This window comes from Bidens hawaiensis, unplaced genomic scaffold, assembly GCF_021521415.1.
Source record: "Bidens hawaiensis isolate Kalapana, Puna unplaced genomic scaffold, B.hawaiensis_p1.1 tig00007231_1, whole genome shotgun sequence".
Lineage (NCBI taxonomy): Eukaryota > Viridiplantae > Streptophyta > Magnoliopsida > Asterales > Asteraceae > Bidens > Bidens hawaiensis.
In genome coordinates, this window is record NW_027491496.1 from 45,648 (window position 1) to 55,327 (window position 9,680).

The following is a 9,680-nucleotide window of genomic DNA, read 5'->3' on the forward strand; positions in this document are numbered from 1 at the left end:
GGTGGTGAGGTAGACACGATGGAAGATTGATAGTCTTCTAGAGGCTACCGGAGAGCATGCTCGTGTTGGTGGTCTGTGGGGGGTAGCTTGCCGGCGTGACAAAGGTGGATGTGTGTTTTGAAGGTGATGAAGAAAATGGAGACAAGTGAGTAGGGTGAGATAGATGATTATTATTATTATTATTTCAATAGAAAGTGCCACGATAGCAACAACAATGTCACGTCAACAAGAACACTGCTACGTCAGCAAAAAAAAACTAACGGAGTTAGGGCGTTAAGTTCCGGAGTGCCAGAAACAAATAGGGTGAAAGTTGGAGTAGCGGGTAACAAATCAAAAGTTGGGAGTAATATCTACCAAGGGTGAAAGTTGGGAGTATTAAAAACCAATCCATATCCATACTCTCTAATAAAAGCCTACAAATTTTGCCACTTGTTACTTCTACATTAAACCTCACATTTTTAACAAATTTATAATGGTAAAATAATAGTTACCATTCTCGTTTTGCCACTTGTTTTTTTTCTTTTAAAATATTATATAATATAAAAAGTTATAAACGTTTTAAAATAATGAAGGAATTGACATGTGTCATGTATGTGGAAATAGATGCATGCGTTTTTTTCCTTATGGTCATCCTTTCTGGTTCACACTTAAAACATGACAATTAATTATGACACCTCATTTTTCTTATTTTTGTAACATTATAGAATAACTTAGCCCAACATTTTGATAAGCAAACGAGAAAAAAAACTGGCTATTATTTAGTTTTTTCATTATAACTTAGAACACGCAAAAGATTTGCAAGTGATTTGGCAAGCAACAAACCTTTTGTCTTAAGTATAAATAAAAGTAGTATACTAATATAGATAAATTTATATTAAAATGTGGTAGTTAGTGTGATTGATACTTGAAACTCGCCTTTAATCGTTGAATGGTTACTATAAACATATTTGCCACCATGCAGAGGTACCATCCGAAGACAAAATGACCTTCAGCGTTAGTAGACGTGCACCGGAGCTCATCGTTCCGGCAAAACCCACACCCAGAGAACTGAAGCCTCTCTCCGACATTGACGATCAAGAAAGATTCCGGTTGCAAATTCCGGTTGTCATGGTTTACCGTAGTGACCCAAACATGATAAACATGAATCCGGCCAGTGTGATAAGAGAGGCTCTGGCCAAGGTATTGGTGTTTTATTATCTGTTTGCGGGTCGCTTAAAGGAAGGTCCAGAGGGGAAGCTGATGGTGGACTGCTCGGGCGAGGGTGTGTTGTTTATCGAGGCCAAGGCCGATGTTACACTGAGTCAACTCGGAGATGGAATTCATCCACCGTTCCCGTGTATTGATGACCTCCTTTATGACGTCCCGGGCTCTAGTGGCATACTCCATTCGCCACTACTATTGATTCAGGTAAATTATATTATGTTAGCACTAGATTAATTATTATTATTACGCTTTTTGTTTCTTCTTCTTTTTTATATTATGTTTTAGTGTTAGCAAAATTACCTTTTTGTGTTGTTATATGTACACTTATTAACATGATAGGTGACACGACTCCTATGTGGTGGTTTCATATTCGCCACACGACTTAACCACGCCATGAGTGATGCGGGCGGACTCGTACAATTCCTGTCGGGGTTAGGCGAAATAGTGTGTGGTGCCACTTCACCATCAACACTACCCGTGTGGCAAAGAGAGGTGCTTTGTACAAGTGACCATGACATACCACCCGGTCCACCGATGACAACATTTAATGATCATAAGCTAGGATATAATACAAAAGATAACATGGTACACAAGCCATTATTCTTTACCACCAATGACATTTCAGCTTTTCGTAGGCTAGTTCCAACACACCTACAAAGATGTTCCACTTTTGAGGTGCTCACTGCCTGCCTCTGGCGGTGTCGTACCATCGCTTTCCAACCCGATCCCGAAGAGGAAATGCCCATAATGTGGCCTGTGAATGCGCGTGACTTGTTAAACCCGCCTGTCCCGGTAGGATATTATGGAAATGTTGTGGCCTTTCCTGTTGCGATTTCAACCGCTCAGGATCTATGTAACAAACCATTAGGTTATGCATTGGAGCTAGTGAATAAAGCCAAATTGGATGCCACTAAAAGCCGCATTAGATCTGTTAGTGACCTAATTGCATTTAAAGGACGGCTACATTTTACATCTATTAAGGTTATAATATCTCGGATTTGACCCGAGCAGGGTTTGATACCGTGGATTTGGGGTGGGGGAAGCCAGTGTATGGAGGGATTGCAAGAGCTAGAGCAGGGGTTAGTTTCTATGTTCCTTATACAAACAAGAATGGAGAGTTTGGACTGTTGGTACCCGTGTGCTTGCCTAGTCAAGTCATGATGGACCGATTTGTTAAAGAGGTAAATAATATGTTGGCACAAGGAAAGAACGAGTTGCCTGCTCATTCAAAACTATAATTTCGATGTTGGTGACTACGCGAGATGATTGGGGCATCTAGGCATGCTCGTTTATTGCATACGACTTCGTAACACATTGTATACCATATATATTTACCCCTTTGTGATCAAGTTTAGTTTCATATTTGTATAAATACATATGATTACATTGGTATTATATTTTAATTTCATATTTGACAGCTTCCTCAACTTGCTCTCTATCTGTTGGAATCGGTGAAGATTTTACAGTTTGTTACTTAATTATATTAAAGATCGTTTTACAAATAATCATATAGGTTAAACCGGATTCAAAATATTTCAGCTTTGATATAAAATCATATTCTTTCACCAAGCTTTTTATTGAAAACTAGTTTGAGACCCGTGTAATACACGGGTAGCTAATTAAAATATAACATGTAATTAAGTGAAGTAGAATACATAACAAAGTTAGCATATATCATTAATAGACTCACATTTTACATTAAAGTTATAGGAAATAAAGTTACTCGCGTACTTACAAGTTGTCTCTAATACCAACAATAAGAACAATTTTCTATAAAAGCAGATATTTAAAATATCATTACAAGATAAACATCATAAAAAAAATGACTCAATTTTAATTTGACTTTTCTAAGCCATATTTGAATTCCATACAAACCATTTTGACCATTGCTCCCCTTCCTTTGGGTTGTACCTGCATCATTCATTGCTCCCCTTCCTTTGGATTATACCTACATAATTGATTACATAATATAATAAAATAAAATGCATAAAGTTCATTTAAAAATTACAATATATTAACTTATACTCTTCTTATTACTGAAAGTAATTTATTTTTTTAATTGAACAGTAGCAATTATAATAAAAGCTAATTAAAATCAGAAACAATAGACATAGCAATTATTATGTAATAGCAAATAATGAACGTCTAAATAATTAAATTAAACTAAACATTGGACTGAAAATTAGAACACATCAAATGATATCAATGAAAAAGAAACTTTCCACATGATTGAAGAGGACAACAATTAGCAATTGCACGTTGATAAAACATAAAAACCGACACATCTAAATAAGGGAATTGTGAAGGTGCCTTAATAATATACTTTATATATTAAGCAAATATCCGTCCATGTTAAAAGATGTCATTGGTCATATTCAAGTCATCTTGCTTCTGCAGTCAATGTGGTAAGTGTAGTTCTAAATGTTTATGTGCTATAAATAGTTGTTAATTTGTTTGTGATTTTTCTGTATTTTTCATGTTTGGACGAGTTTGACAAGTTGATCATCTTGGAGGGTGCAAAGTGTAAAGATTAAACTTTTGAAGTCAAATGGCTGGTTCGTTTTTCTTTATATAATTGATATATGTTTTTAAAAATTTTAAGAAAAAGTTGATAAGTATATAAAGGTTTGTGATTATTACAGATAAAAGGAATGCATTTAGGTCAAAATTCGTAACCTCATAACAAATTCTGAATTTTATAAACATCTAGTTTGACTTCTAAATGTCAAAGTTTAAATATTTCTATGCAATGCAGAATTGTACTGTAGCAGTGTATCATAATATCTTTTGATATATAAGTTAGTGATTATTACAAATAACATAAAAACTTGGTGTCAAAATTTGTAATCTAGTAACAAAATCTGAATTTGATAAACGATGAGTTTGACTTCTAAATGTCAAGGTTCAAAACTTTTATATGCAATGCAAATTTGTACTGTATCATAATAGTTACTTCTGATATATAGTTTAGTGATTATTACAACTAACAGGAAAAGTTGGGATGAAAAGTTGTAATATTGTACAAAATCGGAATTTGATAAACAATGAGGTTGACTTCTAAATGTCAAAGTGCATAACTTTATATTCAATGAAGAATTATATTCTAAATTGAATTTTAGAGGATTGAAAACCAAGTGAACAGATATATTTGTCAAGTAGAGTCTCAGTCAAATAAGTTAAGAAAAGGAAAAGATGTTATGGCTTGGAAAAATCTAGAGCTCAACATAATCAAGTGGTGCAACAGGATCAATTCTTCTTTCCATCTTCAACAACCTGAATCAATAAAATTCATAATTTAGCTTTCAATCAATTTCAATTCCTGAAAAACTTCTACATAAACTCACTTTCAACAACAATGCAATACATCATACAACCAAATTCTTCAATTCAATAGTAAATTCAGCAGTTCAATGCTAACATCTCAATCCAAATTTGCATAGAGATCATCACCTACATCCATTCTAAACTAACATATAACAAATTATCAACAATCACTAATAATAATAATAATTATAATAATCTTGTGAACAACCATCATTATAAAGTTACCATTAAAGTGAGACGTAGGTTTACACGGTATATTTAGATGGATTAAAGTGCTGATAATAATCAAATCAAGATATATTATAATAACAATAATAAGTTTAAACGTTGATCTGTAAACAATTAAATAATATTATTAATAATTATAATAATGATAGTTTCTTTTAATTTGATCTGTAAACGTTTACATAATAATAATAATAATAATAAATACACATTATCTGTAAACAGCTAATTAATACCTAAATCTTAAATTAAACATATTAAACCTAAACCTTTAATCAATCTAATATCAAAATTTAATCAAAAGAGTTAATAATAATAATAATAATATTACCTGATGAAGATGAGAGAAAGAGATTTAGGGGTTTTGAGGGTAGATATAGTGGAGAGAGGCGATAGTAGTGGTGGTGGTGGCGGCCGTGGAGAGGGTCTATTTCGTTGCCGGCACTTGGGGTGGTGGTGGAGGCCATGGAGAGGGCCGATGGAAAGGCATACGTGATGAAGTTGGGAGATATTTGGGATTTAGGGTTTGATTGGATAAAAAATAAGAGGTTTGAATAACAAATAAAGTGGGTGGGTAATGACCCATGTAGTATCTATATTTAAAAAAATGGGTTAAAAAGTATGAGAATGGATGAGAGTGTGACACGTGGCATATAGTAGTAGTTATTTATTAGAATAGTAAGATTGATGTTTCACGTACATGTGAATATACTTAAGCATTTCATCAAACATATTATGAATGCTTCCAATAGATTGAACTTCACCTAGGAAATATTTCTTAACCTGCCCAATAACCTCAAGGCATTTTGTTGCAATCTCTTGATTAGTCTTCACGATCAAGTTCCTTCGAAATCAGCTCCGTTATGGTTAAGTGAACTGAAAATCGACTATTCGTTTAAGATTACGGTCAATGTGTCTTCGCTAATCGTTAACCGAATTCAACTGAAACTAAACCAGAACTTTATGTTTGTGTTTTTCCAAATTGTATACCTTGTGTTCCAATTTTTTATAGATTTTGGTCAAGAACTCAATTTAACACAACTTGAGAGTTGAGACTAAGAAGGTTCTAAACGTGCCGCATAATATTATATCGTAATAAGATAAATATGTAGTAACTCTAAATATAGAGTGAAGTGCCATTTTCGTTCTTGTGGTTTGGCAAATAATGCGAATTTAGCCTAAAAAGTTTATATGGACCCTCCACGCTTCCCCGTTTTTGCCAATTACATCCAAATCACTAACCCTGTTAAATTTAGTCGTTAAGTTAGGGGTAGACAAGTCTTTTCACTATTTCTTTATTATAATACTCATTTCAGTGAACTGCAGTTTTTGTCCCTCTGGTTTGTCAAAATTTGCAGTTTTAGTCCAGTAGTTTCAAATTTGCAATTTTTTTCCCTATGGTTTCATATCACTTGCAATTAACCCGAATTCCCTAATCTCGTTAAGTATTTGATGTGAGGGGCAATTTTCCCTATACCACAAGAACAAAAATTCGCATTATTTGTGAAGAATGTCAAGATAGTAACTTTTAAATATATATTTTTGTCAAGTTTTTAGTAAGTTGGATTGAAATCTCAGGGTTTTGAAATCATAGTGCCAAATAAAGGTGCACAAATCGGTTTTTTTAAAAAAACCGGTTCGGTTATTAACCGGACCGGTTTTTTTTGGCCCGGAAAAAACCGGTTCGGTTAATAACCGGACCGGTTAATAACCGGTTTTTGTCTGTCAAAACCCTAACCGGTTAGGACCGGTTTAGAAACCGGTTAGAACCGGTTAATAAACCGGTTTTTTTATTAACCGGTTTTTAGGTTAACCGGTTTTTTTTTTTTTTTTTAAATAACCATTATTTTTTCACAGTATAAACAAACTGGTAACTACAAGGCAAAACGGACTGACCGAAGCCATTCTTTGCTTTCGTTGTTAGGGTTCTTTGCTTGGAAGATTAAAAACACATAACTTTCATTTATAGTTTTTACATTAAAAATACAAACATTAAATCGTTATCGCATATTCGTAACTCAAAAATACAAACATTAAAGAATGCTTAGACACGATTACATGAACAACTTGCTGTTTCTTACTCATTATTTGCCTCCATGTTTGCTGTTTCTTTAACTAATTTTCTTCGCTACCCGATCCCGAGCTATTCCTTAGGTAATCGTCGTACGCGGCTTCTTCATCGGTCATTGGTTGAGTGTGTCCTTCATTGACCTCGTCTTCATACAAGCCCGCCTCATACTCCATTTCCCCCTCGAGTGAGCGTTGATGTTGTGCCCTATCTAAAGAGTCCAAGTAATCCTTGTAGCAAATCGACATCTCTATAGCTGGTGGAGTGAGTCGAGTCCTCCTAATCGATATAACCCTGCCAGAAACAGAAAAAGCAGACTCCGAAGCTACCGTGGAAGCTTGGACCGTTAGTAAATCTTTGGCCATGGCGGCGAGGATCGGAAACTCATCCTTCTTACCTCTCCACCAAGCCAGCAAATCAAGACTTCTAAATTCATCCGGAGTCATGTGTTTCACAAAGTTGGTACCACCATACCTTCCAAGTTCACTGCTTGGGGTGTTTACCTTTTGACGTTTACCGGCGTCTTCCCAAATCATGTAGTACATCCCCATTTCAAGGTCGGTTTGGGATTGGGATTGGGCAACAGCTCTTAACGAGTCATGAATTTGGGAAGACGACCCGTATTTTGTAAGGTAAACATCATACATGTTTGACAAGGTGGTGTTGAAAGCATTCTTTAAAGTTTGGCTATAATAGGGGTTTTAATCGTCGTTTAACTCTAGCTCATCACAAATTTTTTCTATTAAAGCTTCAACACCACCAACATTGATGCAAGGGTTTAACGCAGCAGCACATGTCAAAACAGCGGGTAGTTCTTGAAATTATTTTCTAAATTTTTCTTTCATTTTTACACCCATATCAAAATAAGGTGCACCCCTACAATGAAGTTCACTCAACTTTGTGCACATGACAGCAATTTTTGGTAAAGCAATGGGGCTTGTTGGATAGTAAACCCCGGATAAACTAGTTGTGCAAGATTTAAAAATTTGAAGGACCTCCGTAACGATCTCAATCAATAACCAGTTTCTAGGATCGTACGGTGCACATTTACCCCTACTTGACAAAATTTGATGAAACGCAATTAATGATTCTTTTTGTTGGATGGCTTTCTCAAACATATCACAAGTCGAGTTCCATCTTGTTGGAAAATCCCAATTTGGCCCCAACCATTGACAATTAGCTTCTACACAAAATTTTTTGTATCTTGAAAATGTTTTATTGTTGCTAAAAACATCTCGTAACATTCTTTTAAAATTGTTTCTTTGCGTTTCGATCACGTTTAACCCATCTTGCACGGCCAAGTTGATAATATGTGCAATGCATCGGCTATGAAAAAACGCTCCATCACAAATAGGTTTATACTTTAATTTTAAATGGCCAACCGCGACCGTATTGTTGGACGCGTTATCAAACGAAATTGAAAAGATTTTATGTTCAATCTTGTATTGTCGAATGACTTTATCCAAGAGTTTAAAAATATTTCTACCCGTGTGCGGGTAATCAAACAATTGAAACGCAACGGTTCGTTTCATCATTTGCCACGACTCGGGGTCAACCCAATGAGCCGTCACACAAATGTATGAGTCGGGCGAACCATGAGGTACCGACCACACATCCGTTGTTAAGTTTACACCAGTTTGTAAGTTTGAAAAGTATGAAATTAGTTCGGATTTAGCGTTTTTCCATGCTTTAAGACAATCTCTTCTAAGGGTCGAACGACTTACGTGTTGGTAGCGTGGTTGAACATACTTTTGCATCATCTCCGTGAATTGAGGGTTGTCGAAGTGGTTGAAAGGAAGTGTTTGTTGAATCACAAAGTTTGAAAACTTTTGACGTACCGCTTCAAGGTCGTACGTAAACACCGCTCCTTGATTCGTCATCTCCGGCTGCGAACTACTTCCCGATTCGTCCTTCAAGGCCTTGCAAAAGGGCCTTTGTACATGCGCTTTTAAAGTGGAGTTTGCATCTTTGCCATAAAACTTCAAACAATGTTTGCATCGAGCTTTTTGGCTACCGTTAGACATTTCGCATAGGTCGAAATGTTGCCAAACATCATGGTTTCGTTTCGTGGGGATGACCCGAACGACCGTTTCTCCCGTGTTCGAGGCACCCATGTTGACGGATGAAGCAGCACTTTGGGAGGCCATGATAATCGACTACGAAATAAGAGCGTATGGAGTGGTAATGTGGTATAATTGAGCGTGAGATAACAAAATAATCGCGTATGAAATAAACGTTTAGAGCGTTTGGAGTTGTATAATCTAGTGTGATCTAACCAATACCCAACCTAAACTATATATAGATGTTTGTGGGGGTAAAATGGTAAAAAAAAAAAAAAACGGTCAAAAAAAAAAAACGGCCATATAGCCGTTATACAACGGTCAAAAACCGGTTTTTAACCGGTTAACCGGTTATGGAGAAACCGGTTAACCGGTTTTTCCACAACGGTCAAAAACCGGTTTTTTTATAAACCGGTTAACCGGTTTTTCCATAACCGGTTATTAAAAAAAACCGGTTTTTTCATTAACCGGTTTGTTAACCGGTTTTGGATCTAAAACTTGTAACCGAAATACGAACCGGCGGTTTGTAAACCGGTCAAACCGGTTTTTAAAAAACCGGTTTTCGTAAAAACCGGTTTCCGGTTTAAACCGGCAAACCGGTTCCCGGACCGGTTTTTTTGACCATCTCTAGTGCCAAAGGCAAGATTTAAGCTATTGGATTAAAGTGGTCATATTCCCTATACCACAAGAACAAAAAAATGTACTTTTAACTCTTCTCAGCTAGAAGATGAAAAACAAAATTGACCCGAGAAAAAAAAACAAAAAACTTGCTTTTATGATACAAGAAAATCCAGATTTAC

At 35.7% G+C, this 9,680-nt stretch overlaps 1 pseudogene across 1 annotated transcript; it reads left to right on the forward strand.

Annotated features, from left to right (window-relative positions):
• The first annotated feature begins 981 nt into the window (after positions 1-981).
• On the forward strand, positions 982-2,454 carry LOC143634732 (benzyl alcohol O-benzoyltransferase-like; annotated as a pseudogene). Its single transcript, XR_013153914.1, has 2 exons — positions 982-1,407; positions 1,543-2,454. The product of XR_013153914.1 is annotated as a benzyl alcohol O-benzoyltransferase-like (transcript).
• The last annotated feature ends 7,226 nt before the right edge of the window (positions 2,455-9,680 follow it).